Source organism: Erythrolamprus reginae, chromosome 2, assembly GCF_031021105.1.
Source record: "Erythrolamprus reginae isolate rEryReg1 chromosome 2, rEryReg1.hap1, whole genome shotgun sequence".
Taxonomy (NCBI): Eukaryota; Metazoa; Chordata; class Lepidosauria; order Squamata; family Dipsadidae; genus Erythrolamprus; species Erythrolamprus reginae.
In genome coordinates this window covers 28,256,878-28,277,132 of record NC_091951.1, presented here as the reverse complement: position 1 = coordinate 28,277,132, position 20,255 = coordinate 28,256,878, and the positions used below count along the sequence as shown (strand labels likewise).

Here is a 20,255-nt window from a genome sequence, read left to right as displayed (position 1 = left end):
TTCCGCCCACCCCTCCAAAAAATTAGAGGGAACACTGGTGGAGGCCCTGTTTCCTCCCAGGAGATTCCTAGAGAGGCCTCACCGAGGCTTTCCCCTGCGTTTTCCGGTTACAGTTTCGGAGACTCGGGTTTGTAAGTGGAAAATGGTTCTTGAGAAGAGGCAAAAAAATCTTGAACACTCGGTTCTTATCTAGAAAAGTTTGTAAGTAGAGGCGTTCTTTGGTAGAGGTACCACTGTATATAAAATAAGCAGTGAAAGGCTTGAGCCCAGAGGCACCCAAAATTCAGCCCCACTTCTTCCCACAACGGATTAGAACCAGGCATAGAGGAAGATTACCTCCGGAACCGCCTGCTACTGCACGAATCCCAGCGACCAATAAGGTCCCACAGAGTTGGCCTTCTCCGAGTCCCGTCGACTAAACAATGTCATTTGGCGGGCCCCAGGGGAAGAGCCTTCTCTGTGGTGGCCCCGGCCCTCTGGAACCAACTCCCCCTGGAGATTAGAACTGCCCCCACCCTCCCTGTCTTTCGTAAACTACTCAAGACTCACTTATGCCGCCAGGCATGGGGGAGTTAAGATATTCCTTCCCCCTAGGCCATTATAAGTTATGCATGGTATGTTTGTGTGTATGTCTGGTTTTATAATAAGGGTTTTTAGTCATTTTATTAATTGGTTTGTTACATGTTGTTTTTTATCATTGTTAGCCGCCCCGAGTCTACGGAGAGGGACGGCATACAAATCCAATAAATAAATTAAATAAATAAATAAATAAATAAATAAATAAATAAATAAATAAATAAATAAATAAGAAGTAGAACCACAGTAATAAAGCTCCTCTCATTTCCTGTCTCCAAAGCCTGTCCAGGAGGATGTCATGGTCATTGTTATTGAAACCTGATGAGAGGTCTAGGATGGACATAATGACAGTAGCCCTTCCATCTCAAACCCCCAAAAATCCAGAATTGCAACCAAAGCTGTTTTGGTGATGTGCCCCAGCCTGAAGCCAGACTGAGAAGGGTCCAGGGCCTTTCCTTCTGCACAGCCCTTTCTCTGGGTGGCAAAGTCAGAGCTGCAAGCAGAGGGTGAGTTGAAGCCCCAGGCTGCCAACCTTTCATTGCCAACTTCAGCTGAATTTATAGGTGATCTTAAATATGCCTTAAATAGGACCTTGGAATACTAATAACTAAAGATCTAAGTGCCAAAGTCCACTGCAACAACATTGCCAAGAAGGCCTCAAGAGTTGTTAATCTAATCCTACGTAGTTTCTGCTCTGGCAATCTCGCACTGCTTACCAGAGCTTACAAAACTTTCACCAGAACCATCCTCGAATACATCTCATCTGTTTGGAACCCATATCACATCTCAGACACTAACACCCTTGAAAATGTCCAAAGATACTTCACCAGAAGAGCCCTTCACTCCTCTACCCGAAACAGAACACCCTACGAAACTAGACTTACAATCCTGGGTCTTGAAAGCTTAGAACTACGACGCCTTAAACATGATCTAAGTATTGCCCACAAGATCATATGCTGCAACGTCCTGCCTATCAAAGATTACTTCAGCTTCAACCACAACAACACAAGAGCACACAACAGATTCAAGCTTAATATTAACTGCTCCAAACTTGACTGTAAAAAATATGACTTCAGTAACCGAGTTGTTGAAGCGTGGAACTTATTACCGGATTCCGTAGTATCATCCCCTAACCCCCAACATTTTACCCTTAGACTATCCACGGTTGACCTCTCCAGATTCCTAAGAGGTCAGTAAGGGGCGTACATAAGCGCACTAGAGTGCCTTCCATCCCCTGTCCTATATCTCGTATCTCTTCTCCACTATATCCTCTATTACATTCATTGTGTATTATTGTGTATTGGACAAAAATAAATAAATAAATATAAATAAAATGCAGCAGTGCCTTGAACTGCTCTGCCAGGAAAACCTCTCATTTTCTTATGCATTACAAACTGTTGTTGAAGGCATAAAGCCAGCCAGGATGCCAACTGTCACAATTCAAAGTGTTGGTCATCACCTATAAAGCCCTTCATGGCACCGGACCAGGATATCTACGAGACCACCTTCTGCCGCACGAATCCCAGTGACCGGTTAGGTCCATAGTTCCCTCTAAGCTGAGCAGTGAGCAATCGCTCACTTAAAAATCATCATCAACTCAGAGTTTTCCAAACCTGCCCAGAAGCCGAGAGGGAAAGAGTGAGAGGGAAGGAGAGAGAGAGGAAGAGAGGAAGAGAGAGAAACAGATAGAAAAAAGAGAGGAAGGAAAAGAGAAAGAAAAAGAATGGGAGTAAGGAAGAGAAAGAAAATCAAAATCTAGTTTGAAACTAGCTCAACTATTTAGGTGGCATTTTGATATTGATAGAGTTGCCCTATTATGAGCTCACTGTTATAGACACACAGTACAGTATTTTATTTTGAAATTCTCTGAGGCAAAACAGGGTGGGTTTTTTGTTTGTCTGTCTGTCTGTCTGTCTGTCTGTCTGTCTGTCTGTCGTCTATCTATCTATCTATCTATCTATCTATCTATCTATCTATCTATCTATCTATCTATTTATTATTTCTGTGCCGCCCAGTCCCGAAGGGACTGCCGCTCAGACACTATACTTTTCCGCCCACCCACCCCCAAAAATTAGAGGGAACACTGGTTAGGTCCCACAGAGTTGGTCTCCTCCGGGTCCCGTCAACAAAACAATGTCGTTTTGCGGGACCCAGGGGAAGAGCCTTCTCTGTGGCGGCTTCGATCCTCTGGAATTAGCTCCCTCCAGAGATTAGAACTGCCCCCACCCTCCTTGCCTTTCATAAACTCCTTAAAACCCACCTCTGCCATCAAGTGTGGGGGAACTGAAACATCTCCCCCTGCCTATGCAGTTTTTTGTGTATGATATGACTGTATGTATGTTTTTATATATTGGGGTTTCTTGTTGTTTAGACTTTTTAAATGTGTTATTGTTATTTTAGATTCTAACTATTAGATTTGTTATTATATGTTATTTGTTATTTGTTTTATCATTGCTGTAAGCCGCCCCGAGTCTACGGAGAGGGGCGGCATACAAATCTAATTAATAATAATAATAATAATAATAATAATAATAATAATAATAATAATAATAATATAATTACTCTTCTGGCCCTCTCTTGAGCTTAGAAAAGAAATAGGGGCAGTTCTCAGGTTGCAGTACCAATTGACCCCAGAATATCCATTGCTAAGCAAGGATGGGGCACCAGGTTTGATAACCAGAGGGGGAAGCAAGAGAAAATAATAGCAATTCTAATTGCTATTATACAGAAGCAGGTTTTCAGAAGTTATCCTGCACAATCCCCTGCCCCAGAAGAAACCATGGCTGAAACCAAAGGAGATACACTTTCTCTTTTTCTTAATTGCACGACATTTTCAGCCCCCACATCCTCGAAAACAGAGGATTCCTGTGATTTAATTCCCCCTTCTGGAAAAATAAGCTTCGGTCTCAGCTCCATGAACAATGGATGCCCTCTTGAGGAACCTGAAAGAAAAGGTTTGGGATGGAGCCTCGGGGAGAAAAGTTATCGGTGATCTCGAATAGGACTCGATGGCACTGAAAGAAGCACGGACTCAATGAGAACATTTTCAAACAGCTGAAGGTAGAACGAGCATGTTCCTCCGCCTTCATGTCGCTAGATGGCGCGCTACAGAGAAACAACACTCGGTACAGCGGCGACTGAGCTGTTCTAGGGAAGGCGCAGAGGCAGAGAGCGACGGTTGAAACATTGGATTGCTAGAGCGGATGTAAAGAGATGAGGAGGCGAAGGGCAGTGGAACTTCCTCTTCCGTTTAAGCCATAAGGAGGAGAATGCCATCGGCCGAGCCTCTTGTGCTTTTCCGAGGCGGCTGCTGGGAGGTGAATGAAGGGCAGGTTTCTGTCTCACCGTTATTTTTGACTTCTAATGTTAGCCTGGCCAGTTTTGCGCATGCCTAGATTTTCTATATATTTATCATTATGTCTGGCGGGACCCAGGGGAAGAGCCTTCTCTGTAGCGGCTCCGACCCTCTGGAATCAACTCTCCCCAGAGATTAGGACTGCCCCCACCCTCCTTGCCTTTCCTAGACTCCTTAAAACCCACCTCTGTCGTCAGGCTTGGGGGAACTGAGACATCCCCCCGTTGCCTATGTAATTTTGTGCATGTTATGACTGTGTGTATGTATTTTATCTATTGGGATTTTCTTTTCTTTTTAGACTGTTTAATGTAAAACTGTAATTTTAGATTTTAATTATTAGATTTGTTACTATGTATTGTTTTTATCGCTGTTGTGAGCAGTCCGAGTCTACGGAGAGGGGCGGCATACAAATCTAAATAATAATAATAATAATAATAATAATAATAATAATAATAATAATAATAATAATCAAAGTTGGGAGGGATCTTGGAGGTCATCCAGTCCAACCCCCTGCTTAGGCAGGAAACCGTATGCTATTTCAGACAGATGGTTATCCAACATCAACTTCTGGAGGCAAGCTGTTCCACTGATCAACCGTTCTAACTGTCAGGAAATTCTAAGTTGCTTCTCTCCTTTTTTATTTTCCACCCATTGTGCATAAAGCAGTCTTAATATGCAGCATTATGTATATCTGACCTTTTCTTATTTTTCTTTTGTGATTCCTGGTAGAAACAGTTCTGGTTTCATATCTAAGTTTTTATTTAATATCTCTTCCAGCCATGCCTTTACCTGGTGCCAAAATTTCTCTGCTTTTATAACACCATTTTATTCTTTCTTAATATCCCATTCTTTTCCATCTTTTATATATCGTGATTTAATCTGCAGATATGCCCACTATTCCAGTTCTACCCCTTCTTCTTGTAGCCCCTTTCTGGATTTTAAATCCCCTTCTTCATTTAGAACAGGGGTGGGCAATTAATTTTGCCATGGGGCTGCATGAGAAATTGGGATGGTTTTAGAGGGGCGGATTAATATAATTAACTCAGTTCTACCCAATACTGTATATTATTGGGTAGAACTGAGTTAATTATATTATAATTATAAATTATAATTATACAGTATATTATATTATATTATAATTATAATTATAAATTAATTGCCCACCCCTTCTTTCCTTCCTTCCTTCCTTCCTTCCTTCCTTCCTTCTTCCCTCCATTTCTCCTTCCTTCCTTCCTTCTCCAGATGGAGAAAAGCTTCTGTCTCTCTGATTTTCTCTGCTTTTTATTTCTGCTTTTGGGCAGTTCTTTACTTCTCTTTCAAAATATTCCTTTCAGGTGCCTCTCTTCAACTGACCTACATTGTCAGTTGAGAAAACATAGTGGAGGCTTTGCCTGAAAGTAGCTTTGGATTCCTTTTCTTCTTCCTCCTCACTTTCCCCCCTGAGAGGTGGGGTGGGGGTTTGCTTTAAATTTCTTGGAAAGGCCAATGAAACCAATGAACAATTAAAAAATGAGCATTTATTGGACTTTTGCAAAAGGGCATGGAAAGAGAATTTTTCCTTCCTTCCTTCCTCCCTCCATTTCTCCTTCCTCCCTCCATTTCTCCTCTTTTTTTTCTTTTTTAAAAATATTTTTATTAATTTTCATAAAATAGACGAACAGACACACACACATACATTTAACACAAAAGTGGGGTTATATTTCCCCGCTTATCTCAAAAGTATAAATTTGAATACAGAAAAAAGAATACACATTTAAATACAGTTCATTATTGTAAATGTTAAAAAATAATTTGTTAAACTTCTCATTATAATTTTTCATATTTAAACTAATTCTAATATAAATTCAAAATTCATCTCATAATAATTCTTCATATGTAAACTGATTCTAATATACTGTATTTCTAAAACAAACATATTCTAACTAATTCTATTATAACACAAATCTTATCTTTGCCAAAACAATTTACTCATTTATTTAATTGTTTTCTTAACCTTCTACTGTTTCTTCTTATTTATCCATATATAAACTTTGTTCCATGTATCATAAAATTCCGTATCTTCTTGATCATTTAAGCGTCTTGTCATCATATCCATTTCAGCGCAATCTAATATTTTTGTAATAACTTCTTCCTCTTTGGGGATATTCTCTCCTTTCCAATTTTGCGCATATATTATCCTAGCCGCAGTTAAAATATGTATAACTAGATATAAAATTTCTTTCTTATAGGTCTGGTTAGTAATTCCTAATAAATAAAATTCCGGGGTTATTTCTATATCTTGCATTACTATTCCTTTTATTATTTTTTCTATCATTTTCCAATAGAGTCTAGCTTTGCTACACGTCCACCATTGATGGTAATAGGACCCTATTTCCTTCTTGCATTTCCAACATAATGGAGAGGTTTTGGGAAACCCTCAATTTCTCCTTTCTTCTTTCCTCCCTCCATTTCTCCTTCTTTCCTTCCTTCCTCCCTCCCTCCATCCATCCATTTCTCCTTCCTTCTTTCCTTCCTTCACCCCAACCTCCACGGGCCAGTCACAGACAGCGGGCGGGCCGCATCCGGCCCCCGGGCCACACTTTGCCCAGGTCTGATTTAGAATGTCCTTATACATAATGACTCTCCCTATGTTCATAAATGATACAAAAATATCATTGATTAAAAGATACCTTCACATAGAATAAAAGATTCTGATTTCAAATCTGTTTTTATTTAATATCTCTTCCAGCCGTGTCTTTATCTGGTGCCAAAATTTCCTTGCTTATCTACATAGTCATCGCATATGATAAAAAGATTCTTTTCCTAGTTTGCATTTCCAATTTTGTGGTGAGAATTCCTTGTCCCTTTTTGATATTCTTGTAGGCGGAATAAGCCACCTGTAGAAGGTTTTATATAAATTTTCTTTATAAGCAGTAGCCAAGGTTAGATTCCTGTTTCTCTCCCCTAGTTCTTGCCAGATCAATATTGTAGTCAAATTTTTGAGCCCAACCTGCCATGGTTTCCTTCACTTGTTCTTCCCCCATTCTGTATTCCAATAAATATTGATAGATTTTCTTTATCACCTTTTCATCCACTCCTAGAAAAATATTGTCTAGCACCATTGATTCTTTCTTAATACTCCATTCTTTTCTATCTTTTATATACTGTATCATGATTTAATCTGAGATATGACCACCATCCCAGTTCTACCCCTTCCTCTTGTAGCCTTTCTGGATTTTAAATCCCCATATTCATTTAGAATGTCCTTTTATGTAACTACTTTCCCCATGTTCATAAAATTTGAATGGACCAAAACCTCTAATGTTGAGAGCCAATAATAATAATAATAATAATAATAATAATAATAATAATAATAATAATAATAATAATAATTATTATTATTATTATTATTATTATTTATTAGATTTGTATGCCGCCCCTCTCTGAGGACTCTACTCCGAGGCCAAGCTGGAATTTCCATGTATATCTGTTTTTGCTTTTTATCCATACTTCAAAAATATCTCATCTATTATGATGCCTTTGGACTGTACTGGTGAGCTTTGTGTCTGCCATCCCACAAAAAGACATGCCATCCTATTTAATAATCTCTTATTTTTAAAATTTGTCCACTCTCTCACACATGTGAATGCAGCAGCTTGATAGTATCTTTCCCAAACCAGAAGGCTGAATCCTCCTCTTTCTTTAGTAATAGTTTAAATTTAATTCTAGGTCTTTTCCCTTGCTAAATAAATTTAGATATCATTATGTTCAAATTTCTGAAATATTCTTCATCCAATTTTATAGGTAAAATAAATAGGAATTTATTTTAATTTATTTATCTAAAATAGGGAAAGGATTTTTGGTAGGATGTTTATTTTTACAGTTGCAATTCTCCCACTAACCCTAAACAAATAATTCCCTCAACACTGTCAGACTTTCTACTAAATCTGCACTTCTATTCTACTAGTTTTTCTCATCATTCCTTTCACCCATTTCCTCCCATGTTGACTCTATGACTGTAACTTGTTGCTTATATCCTAAGATTTTTATTAATATTGAGTCTTCATTGCTTATTTGACCCCTATGACAATCATTAAGTGTTCTACCATATGATTCTTGACAAATGTATATTTTATTTTATGTACGCTGAGAGCATATGCACCAAGACAAATTCCTTGTGTGTCCAATCACACTTGGCCAATAAAAATTCTATTCTATTCTATTCTATAAGGATTAATTGCAACTTTCCCCATTTCTCTAAATCTGCCTTTAGTTGATAGTTTAATTTGCTATTCTTATCTCCTTTGATTATTATACATCTTGCCGTTAATAATATTTCCAAATATTTCACTTTTTTAATTATTTGGAGACTTATTCTCTCCGTCAATTCTTTTTTCTGTATTTTGGACACATTTTGACTATCGTTTTAGTTTTTTCCTTATTTATTCTCAATCCAGCTGCTTCTCTATATTCTCCCAATACTTCCAAAAGGCGCAAGACAGATTGTAGTGGCTCTTCTATTATAAATACGAGATCATCTGCAAAAGCTTGTAAATTTCTTTCTTTATTTCCAGTTCTTTAATTTGTTTATTCTTCTGGATTATTATTGTCAATAGCTCTAGTGTTAATATAAACAATAGCGATGATAATGGGATTTCGTGGGCAAAATGGATGCTTACAATCGAGTCGATATTTGAACTTGGATCTTGTTAGTTTTCTATGTCCCAAATCAATCATAAATAATATTAGAGATTAAAATAGAATTTTGGTGTTTGTATTTTCATGCTAATATATTAGATGGGGATTTATTTGTTTTTTTGCTTCTTTCACATGTCCTGCAGCCATTTTTCAACAATAATTACACTAATCAATTTATATTAACCTTACAGATAAAGAGGATGCCAAGAAGAGCACTCTGGACAACAGAGAATGAGAGACAGCACTAAAATTCAAAATAACCTATCAGTCAAAATCTTTTTCAATTCCACATACCAAACATGAAATATAAAAGCCTGGGGGAGGTGTCTCAGTTCCCCCATGCCTGGCGATACAGGTGGGTCTTAAGTAATTTGCGAAAGACAGGGAGGGTGGGGGCAGTTCTAATCTCTGGGGGGAGTTGATTCCAGAGGGCTGGGGCCACCACAGAGAAGGCTCTTCCCCTGGGGCCCGCCAAACGACACTGTTTAGTCGACAGGACCCAGAGAAGGCCAACTCTGGGACCTTATCGGCCGCTGAGATTCGTGCGGTAGAAGGCGGTTCCGGAGGTATTCTGGTCCACTGCCATGTAGGGCTTTAAAGGTCATTACCAACACTTTGAATTGTGACCGGAAGATGCACACAGATTGTCTATATACAATCATAGGTGTGCATTTCTGTGCTCATATGACTGCATACATGAATGTATTTACCCAAGCCAAAAACTTAAGTGTAATATTCTACCATACATCTGCTTGAGGAGGGAGATGGACTACAGGACCTCAAAGGTCCCTTCCAATTCTATTCTGATTGTCTGATTGATTGAAAGAAAGAATTTTATATGGCACTGATATTTGAACTCTGATCTTGTTAGGCTTCTGTATGCCAAATCAATCATAAATAATATTAGAGGTTAAAACAGATTTTGGGGTTTCTTTTTTCAGGCTAATAAATGGAATGGGGTGGGATTTTTTCTGCTTTCATACTTCCTGCAGCCATTTTCAAACAAGAATAAAACTAAACTCTTTATATTAATATTACAGAAAGAGAGGATGCCAAGAAGAGCACTCTGGACAACAGAGAATGAGAAGCAACATTAACGGGCCAAATAAACCATCATTCAAAATTATTCTCCAATTCGCCCAGAAAGTTTAAAAACTCCTCTTTAGTAGATGAGAGATGAGGGAAAGAATAACAGGAACAAACTTTTGAGCTGGAATAAATAGAGCACACAGGACTGAAAAAACTATTAAATGAGAAATCAAGGAGGATTATATTTAAATAAAGAAAAAGTGAGGAACAAATATAAATCAGTAGGAAGAGAAAGGTTCTATGCATAGCCAAAATTGGCAGGCATAGGTTAGAGCCTTTGAGGAAGGAAATAATTATTTGAACCCACCATCCACCAGGCAGGAGGTCAGAAATATTTTTCTCCACCTCAAGAATCCAAGCCTATCAGTTTTGAAAAAAACTGCAGACTGCCTAATGTGGGAAAAACACAGATTGCAGATCAAATCTGATTCAGCACAACAGGATCCGTCCAGTGAAATGCCATACAAATGTTTGGAGTGCGAGAAAAGCTTTACTCGGAAAAGCTTTCTCACGGTTCATGGAAGAACCCATACTGGAGAGAAGCCCTACCAGTGCTCCCTATGTGACAGAAGATTTAGCATTCATTCCAATCTGGTGAGACACAAGAGGACTCACACAGGAGAGAAACCGTATAAATGTTCTGTTTGTGGAAAATGTTTCAGCCTGAATACCAACCTGGTGATACACCAGAGGACTCACACAGGAGAAAAACCGTATGAGTGTCTGGATTGTGGAAAATGTTTCACTCAGAGTTCTGACCTAGTGAAACATCAGAGGACTCACAGAGGAGAAAAACCATATGAATGCCTGGATTGTGGGAAATGTTTCATGCTGAGCTCCTACCTAGTGAAACACCAAAGGACTCATACAGGAGAAAAACCGTATGGGTGCCTAGATTGTGGGAAACGATTCAGTCAGAATTCCGACCTAATAAAACATCAGAGGACTCACACAGGAGAAAAACTGTATGAATGCCTGGATTGTGGGAAAAGTTTCATCCTGAGTTCCTACCTAGTGAAACACCAGAGGACTCACACAGGAGAAAAATTGTATGAGTGCCTGGATTGTGGGAAAAGCTTCATTCGGAATTCCCACCTTGTGATACACCAGAGGACTCACACAGGAGAAAAACCGTATCAGTGCCTGGATTGTGGGAAAAGTTTCCGTTGGAATTCCAACCTGGTAGAACACCAAAGGATACACACAGGAGAGAAACCGTAGAAATGTAGTGATTGTGGAAAAAGTTTCAAGCAGCGTTCTAAGCTTGTGATACACCAGCGAACTCACACAGGAGTAAAACCATTTCAATGTCCGGATTGTGGGAAACATTTCAGTCAGAATTCCAACCTGATGATACACCAGAGATCTCACACGGGAGAAAAACCGTATCAGTGTGTGGATTGTGGGAAAAGTTTCCAGCAGAATTCTAAGCTTGTGATACACCAGAGGACACACACAGGAGAGAAACCAGATGAGTGTCCAGATTGTGGAAAGTGCTTCACACAAAATTCGTCTCTTCTCACACACAAGAAATTCCATATGAAGCAAAATTTGATGTGTGTAGACGAATCTTGAATTTCATTTCTCTTTTTGGGAATCCATTTGACAAATTAACCATTTAAATTCCTGCCTTATTCTTTTTAGTCAAACATGTCTTGGTATCAAAGATGAGGGTGCTTCCTTTCTCTGGACTTTTGTGGTTGTTCCTTTTCACAGTGTCAAGGTGAATTGCAATGCTAGGCCAGAGAAAAAACTCTTAGGTCTCTGTGATGTTTATTTGCCACCTTGAGTTACTTCTATATCTATTTTTTTTTCTTTAAAAAACACCACCACCAACACACAACATATATTCCCTTTTTACAGCAGTTTCATAGTGGTAGTATTCTATTATTAACATTTCTCCCCCTCCTAATCTTCAAATATATTTATTCACATTGTCCCATTTTCCCTTATTTCTATATACCGTATTTTTCAGAGTATAAAATGTACCCTTCCCCCCTCAATAGTGGCTGCAAACTTGGATGTGTCTTATACACTGAATGCTGCCCCAGCCAGCCACCCTGATTCTTTGGTGTCTGCCTGCCAGCAATTTACCTCCTTGCAGCAAAAAAAACCCCAAACCCTGCTTAGCACAAGCCACTGATTATCTGCCTCCCGACACTCAGCTGATTGTTTGAAGTTGCCTACATGGCATTGGACCAGATTACCTCTGGAACTGCCTGCTACCGCACAAATCCCAGCAACCGATAAGGTCCCACAGAATTGGCCTTCTCCAGGTCCCGTTGACTAAACAATGTCGTTTGGCGGGCCCCAGGGGAAGAGCCTTCTCTGTGGCGGCCCCGGCCCTCTGGAACCAACTCCCCCCGGAGATTAGAACTGCCCCCACCCTCCCTGTTTTTCGTAAATTACTCAAGACTCATTTATACCACCAGGCATGGGGGAGTTGAGATAGCCCTTCCCCCTAGGCCATTACAAGTTATGCATGGTATGTTTGTGTGTATGTTTGGTTTTTTTATTGGTTTTATTATTGTTATTATTGTTTTTATTGGTTTTATTATTGTTTTTTATTATTGGATTGTACATGTTGTTTTTATTATTGTTGTTAGCCGCCCCGAGTCTACGGAGAGGGGCGGCATACAAATCCAATAAATTATTATTGTTATTATTATTATTATTATTATTATTATTATTATTATTATTAAGCCCATGCGCTAAAATGAAAGTGAAACTAAAGCTGCACGGAGGTCAATTGCTAGACAGATCTGACTGTGCTGAAACTGGCTGTTTGTTTTTTTGCTGCAAGGAGGTAAGTCAATAACTATAAATGCCTATAGAATGTTCAAATCATTACACTTATTTTTTAAAGACTGCTTTATTATTAACTTTAAAAAATGAAACGTTTTAAAATAAATGCTTAATCTGAAGAGGCCCAGTGCTTTTAAATAGATCTATTTAAATAATTGGGAAGAATTAGTGTGATTACATTTAAGAAAACTTTCTGGGATTAACATAGTGCCATAATGTACATTTCTACAATTCCTTGCTATGTCCATGGGTCAGATACACATGCACAGAAATACACAGCAAATAGTGTATATTGTCTGTTTGGCAAATTGCTGAGATGCAGAGGCCTTTTCCCCTTGTTTTCCTCCCCCAAAACTAAGGTGTGTCTTATACTCATAGAAACATAGAAGACTGACGGCAGAAAAAGACTTCATGGTCCATCTAGTCTGCCCTTATACTATTTCCTGTATTTTATCTTACAATGGATATATGTTTATCCCAGGCATGTTTAAATTCAGTTACTGTGGATTTACCAACCACGTCTGCTGGAAGTTTGTTCCAAGGATCTACTACTCTTTCAGTGAAATAATATTTTCTCACGTTGCTTTTGATCTTTCCCCCAACTAACTTCAGATTGTGTCCCCTTGTTCTTGTGTTCACTTTCCTATTAAAAACACTTCCCTCCTGAACCTTCATTTTTTGCATCTTATTCTCTGAAAACTACGGTATATTTCTTTATGCATATTGGTTATAGCTTTATGTTATTTTACAAACATTATATCCTTTATGTCATTTCCCCATTCATTCTTATTTACTATTTCTAATCTCCAGCTAATTATACATTTATTCCATACTGCATAATAATCTGTATCTTCCTTTTCCTTTTTTCTCCTATCTCCTTCGTTTTTTTATCCATCTCTGCACAGTCCAGAATTTTTCTTATCAGTTCATCCTTGTTGTGATTCAGTCTGAGGCTCCTCAGGGATCGGCTGGAACTCTGCCGGCTCCATGCTCAGAGGGGGAGGACGAGGAACAGGAGGAGGAGGAGGACCAGGCAGACGGGGAAGAGGAATGTCAGGACGAGGAGGAGGGGGAACAGCCTGAGACCCCCGGGGGGGAGCTCTCCCCAGCTAGTAGCGAGTAGCCTGGAGTCATTGGATGAGAACGCACAAGCCATCATAGATATGAGGCAGAGAAGGGCAGCACAACGAAGGGGACAATTAGCCAGGTATTTCCATCCCTAATAGGCAACAGCTGGGTTTGGGTGTGGTTTTCCTCAGAAAGGTTGAAAAGGCAGGCCCGCCCTTCCTGTATTGTGGAGAGTTATCTTTTGGGAGTCCTGTGACCTGGCTTGTGGCCTCGAAGGCTGAAAACTTGGGGGAGGCGTGGGTTTTATTATCTACAGTGGTGTGCGTGCCAGCAAGAAGCCTGTTGTATTGTCTGGCCGTCGTGACTCTTCTGTGAAGCTTCATAGCATTCCAGTTTGTAAGAACAGTTTTTGTTATCTGTGTTTGTTTTCAAAGATATAAAATGACTTTGCTTTTTACCAGCGTGTCTGCCTACTCTTTTTAGTTGGTGTTGGCGTCTGGGGGAACCCAGACAGAACAATCCTTAGTTGGTATGTTAACATTTTTCCAGTTCTGTGCATATGCTATGCCCAGCAGCCCACTGAAGGTACAAGTCGAACTTCAACATGGAGGGTGCTCCCACACATACAAGGGATATCCGAAACAGCTGCACGTATACTTGAACCACATGGGGGTTAAAGTAGCGCACAAACCTGACCTAACGCTGAGGAGGAGAGTAATGCGGCCAAATGAAACTCTACCAAAGGTGGATTTGTAGTAAAGCTAAGTTATATTGGAAAACCATAGAAAAATTGATGAAAGAAATAACATTGCAAGAGATAGAAAAAAACCTCGGAACTTTATTTATTGTGTATAACAAAGCAGAAATATAAGAAATATATCTTCTATTTAGTTATCCACATTTTGACCGCGGCCAGGATAGTTTATGCGCAAAATTGGAAAGGAGAAAATACTCCCAAAGAAGAAGAGGTAATTAAGAAAATATTGGATTGCGCAGAGATGGATAGGATGACAAGACGGTTAAATAATCAAGAGGAATCAGAATTTTATATTATTTGGAACAAGGTGTATACAAGGATAAATAATAAGAAAAATAAAATGTAAAAGCCATGTGAGAATTATAAATATACTAAAATGATTTCTTTTTTCCTTTTTTTTGTGTGAATTTTATTTTAATTGTAAGGTTTGAGCAAAACTCTTCATTCAAATTAGTATGTTGATTTAAGGCATTAACAATGTATTCTTTTTTCTGTAAAAAAAATTGACTTCTAGGACAAGAGGGGAAATTGCAACCCCGACTTTATGTTAAATGTTTGTATGTATGTTTGTCAATTTTTATGAAAAATTAATAAAGTTTATTTTTTAAAAAAAGAAAGAAACTCTACCAAAGGAGGAAACTTCCTTGGTAATTTACCATATAAACTAGAAATTGTGCAAGCTACTATGTAGGAGAAACAGCTAAACGATTAAAAAATAAGGTGCACACGCATAAACTAGCAGTCCGACACCAAGAAGTGTGCTCCCAGATCTGGACCATATGGAGTAGCAGGGCCATGAATTTAACTTCCAGGAGACCAAGGTTCTGGCCCATAAGGGAGGCCGTCTCCTAAAAGAAGCCTGGTTTTCAAATAAAAACTCCCTTAATAGACACATTGATATACCATCGATATATCGGGCGTTAAGATTCAACAGACTCAAACTCAACCCGGATAAGATGGATTGGCTGTGGGTTCTGCCTCCCAAGGACAATTCCATCTGTCCGTCCATAACCCCGGGGGGGGGAATTATTGACCCCCTCAGAGAGGGTCTGCAACTTGGGCGTCCTCGATCCACAGCTCACATTAGAGAAACATCTTTCAGCTGTGGCGAGGGGGGCGTTTACCCAGGTTCACCTGGTGCACCAGTTGCGGCCCTATCTGGACCGGGACTCACTGCTCACAGTCACTCATGCCCTCATCACCTCGAGGTTTGACTACTGTAATGCTCTCTACATGGGGCTACCTTTGAAAAGTGTTCGGAAACTTCAGATCGTGCAGAATGCAGCTGCGAGAGCAATCGTGGGCTTCCCAAGGTATGCCCATGTTACACCAACAGTCCGCAGTCTGCATTGGTTGCCGATCAATTTCCGGTCACAATTCAAAGTGTTGGTTATGACCTATAAAGCCCTTCATGGCATTGGACGAGAATATCTCCGGGACCACCTTCTGCCGCACGAATCCCAGCGACCAGTTAGGTCCCACAGAGTTGGCCTTCTCCGGGTCCTGTCGACTAAACAATGTTGTTTGGTGGGACTCAGGAGAAGAGCCTTCTCTGTGGCGGCCCCAACCCTCTGGAACCAGATCCCCCCAGATATCAGAGTTGCCCCCACCCTCCTTGCCTTTCACAAGCTCCTTAAAACCCACCTCTGTCGTCAGGCATGGGGGAATTGAAATTTTCCCTTCTCCCTAGGCTTATAGAATTTATACATGGTATGCTTGTATGTATGATTGGTTCTTTAAATTGGTTTTTTTTTAGATTATTTTTAATATTAGATTTGTTCACATTGTCTTTATTATTGTTGTTAGCCGCCCCGAGTCTTCGGAGAGGGGCGGCATACAAATCTAATAAATGAATGAATGAATAAACAAACAAACAAACAAATAAATAAATAAATAAGATACCTGCAAAGGCCAAGGGGGGATGGATCATTAGGGTTAGATGGAGATCTGAAAAAAATCCCCCTCCCATAAGCATAAGGAACAGCTTAATGAAGGTGGGACAAACTCCAATTGCATGCAGGAGAGCACATTGGAAGAGCGCATAGACAAGGGAGGGTGTAGGACAATGCAGACCCAATACAGGATCATGGGCAAAAAAGATGCTAGAAGGGAGGAATAATAAGAAGGGGGAGAAAGTGGTGATTAGCACACCCCAAGTATTGCCTCATAACCCTACTCTACCCTCTGGGGAGAGAAAAAGGCAATATGCAAAAGATGAAGGAACAGCAACTCCACCTGTTTACATGACTAAGCAACAACTACGGAGAAGGGCGGCATACAAATCTAATAAATAATAATACATAATAATAATTACAGGAGGGAAGGAAGGGTGTGGGCCTGTGATGCGGGCAATGAGCGAAGTGAGCAGCATCATATAAAATCAACTGTCTTCAATGGGGATTTTAACACTGATGACGTTAGTAGAGGACTAACAAAAGTTTAGTTAATTTTAGTAGTTTTTAATAAATTTTAAATGTTCTGGAGTTTGCAATGGCTGTGGCGTCTTCATTTATAAATACACCTGGAACTCGCATTTTTAGGTCAATTCTTGATATGTGTGTGCACGTGTATAATTATATACATAATTATATATTTATTTATTTTTATTTATTTATTTATTTTGTCCAATACATAATACACATTGAAGAGAATAGATATGTAATACAGTAATATAAATAAAGAAAAGAATAGAAGAAAAGATATAAAAGTATAGGTGAACATATTTGAAAGGAAGAAAAGATAAATGAGATAAAGAAAGACAATTGGACAGGAGACGGAAGGCACACTGGTGCACTTATGCACGCCCCTTACTGACCTCTAAGGAACCTGGAGAGGTCAATCGTGGATAGTCTAAGGGAAAAATGTTGGGGGTTAGGGGTTGACACTACTGAGTCAGGTAATGAGTTCCACGCTTCGACAACTCGGTTGCTGAAGTCATATTTTTTACAGTCAAGTTTGGAGTGGTTAATATTAAGTTTGAATCTGTTGCGTGCTCTTGTGTTGTTGCGATTGAAGCTGAAGTAGTCATTGACAGGTAGAACGTTGCAGCATATGATCTTGTGGGCAATACTTAGATCGTGTTTTATTTCCTATTAAAAACACTTCCCTCCTGAACCTTATTTAATCCTTTGACATATTTAAATGTTTCGATCATGTCCCCCCTTTTCCTTCTGTCCTCCAAACTATACAGATTGAGTTCATGAAGTCTTTCCTGATACGTTTTATGCTTAAGACCTTCCACCATTCTTGTAGTCCGTCTTTGGACCCGTTCAATTTTGTCAATATCTTTTTGTAGGTGAGGTCTCCAGAACTGAACACAGTATTCCAATTGTGGTCTCACCAGTGCTCTATATAGTGGGATCACAATCTCCCTCTTCCTGCTTGTTATACCTCTAGCTATGCAGCCAAGCATCCTACTTGCTTTTCCTATCGCCCGACCACACTGCTCACCCATTTTGAGACTGTCAGAAATCACTACCCCTAAATCCTTCTCTTCTGAAGTTTTTGCTAACCCAGAACTGCCAATACAATACTCAGATTGAGGATTCCTTTTCCCCAAGTGCATTATTTTACATTTGGAAACAATAAACTGCAGTTTCTGTAATTTTATATACTTTTTCTATATGCTTGCCAAATAAATACAGTGGCACCTCTACTTAGAAACTTAATTCGTTCTGTGACCAGGTTCTTAAGTAGAAAGGTTTGTAAGAAGAAGCAATTTTTCCAATAGGAATCAATGTCAAAGCAAATAATGCGTGCAATTGGGGAAACTACGGGGAGGGTGGAGGCCCTGTTTCCTCCCAGGAGATTCCTAGAGAGGCCTCACGGAGGCTTTCCCCTGCCTTTTCCGGTTACAGTTTCGGAGACTCGGGTTTGTAAGTGGAAAATGGTTCTTGAGAAGAGGCAAAAAAATCTTGAACACTCGGTTCTTATCTAGAAAAGTTTGTAAGTAGAGGCGTTCTTTGGTAGAGGTACCACTGTATATAAAACAAGCAGTGAAAGGCTTGAGCCCAGAGGCACCCAAAATTCAGCCCCACTTCTTCCCACAACGGATTAGAACCAGGCATAGAGGAAGATTACCTCCGGAACCGCCTGCTACCGCACGAATCCCAGCGACCAATAAGGTCCCACAGAGTTGGCCTTCTCCGAGTCCCGTCGACTAAACAATGTCATTTGGCGGGCCCCAGGGGAAGAGCCTTCTCTGTGGTGGCCCCGGCCCTCTGGAACCAACTCCCCCTGGAGATTAGAACTGCCCCCACCCTCCCTGTCTTTCGTAAACTACTCAAGACTCACTTATGCCGCCAGGCATGGGGGAGTTAAGATATTCCTTCCCCCTAGGCCATTATAAGTTATGCATGGTATGTTTGTGTGTATGTCTGGTTTTATAATAAGGGTTTTTAGTCATTTTATTAATTGGTTTGTTACATGTTGTTTTTTATCATTGTTAGCCGCCCCGAGTCTACGGAGAGGGACGGCATACAAATCCAATAAATAAATTAAATAAATAAATAAATAAGAAGTAGAACCACAGTAATAAAGCTCCTCTCATTTCCTGTCTCCAAAGCCTGTCCAGGAGGATGTCATGGTCATTGTTATTGAAACCTGATGAGAGGTCTAGGATGGACATAATGACAGTAGCCCTTCCATCTCAAACCCCCAAAAATCCAGAATTGCAACCAATGCTGTTTTGGTGATGTGCCCCAGCCTGAAGCCAGACTGAGAAGGGTCCAGGGCCTTTCCTTCTGCACAGCCCTTTCTCTAGGTAGCAAAGTCAGAGCTGCAAGCAGAGGGTGAGTTGAAGCCCCAGGCTGCCAACCTTTCATTGCCAACTTCAGCTGAATTTATAAGTGATCTTAAATATGCCTTAAATAGGACCTTGGAATACTAATAACTAAAGATCTAAGTGCCAAAGTCCACTGCAACAACATTGCCAAGAAGGCCTCAAGAGTTGTTAATCTAATCCTACGTAGTTTCTGCTCTGGCAATCTCGCACTACTTACCAGAGCTTACAAAACTTTCACCAGAACCATCCTCGAATACATCTAATCTGTTTGGAAACCATATCGCATCTCAGACATTAACAGCCTTGAAAATGTCCAAAGATACTTCACCAGAAGAGCCCTTCACTCCTCTACCCAAAAGAGAACACCCTACGAAACTAGACTTACAATCCTGGGTCTTGAAAGCTTAGAACTACGACGCCTTAAACATGATCTAAGTATTGCCCACAAGATCATATGCTGCAATGTCCTGCCTATCAAAGACTACTTCAGCTTCAACCACAACAACACAAGAGCACCCAACAGATTCAAGCTTAATATTAACTGCTCCAAACTTCACTGTAAAAAATATGACTTTAGTAATTGACTTGTTGAAGCGTGGAACTCATTACCGGACTCCATAGTATCATCCCCTAACCCCCAACATTTTACCCTTAGACTATCCACGGTTGACCTCTCCAGATTCCTAAGAGGTCAGTAAGAGGCGTACATAAGCACACTAGAGTGCCTTCCGTCCCCTGTCCTATATCTCGTATTTCTTCTCCACTATATCCTCTATAACATTCATTGTGTATTATTGTGTATTGGACAAAATAAATAAATAAATAAATAAAAATAAAATGCAGCAGTGCCTTGAACTGCTCTGCCAGGAAAACCTCTCATTTTCTTATGCATTACAAACTGTTGTTGAAGGCATAAAGCCAGCCAGGATGCCAACTGTCACAATTCAAAGTGTTGGTCATCACCTATAAAGCCCTTCATGGCACCGGACCAGGGTATCTACGAGACCGCCTTCTGCCGCACGAATCCCAGCGACCGGTTAGGTCCCACAGAGTTGGTCTCCTCCGGGTCCCGTCAACTAAACAATGTCATCTGGCGGGACCCAGGGGAAGAGCCTTCTCTGTGGCGGCACCGACCCTCTGGAATC

General features: G+C 40.0%; 1 pseudogene; it reads left to right on the top strand.

The window, feature by feature from the left end:
- The first annotated feature begins 3,837 nt into the window (after window positions 1-3,837).
- The window catches only part of LOC139159275 (zinc finger protein 721-like), a 46,749-nt pseudogene continuing 30,331 nt past the window's right edge, over window positions 3,838-20,255 (top strand).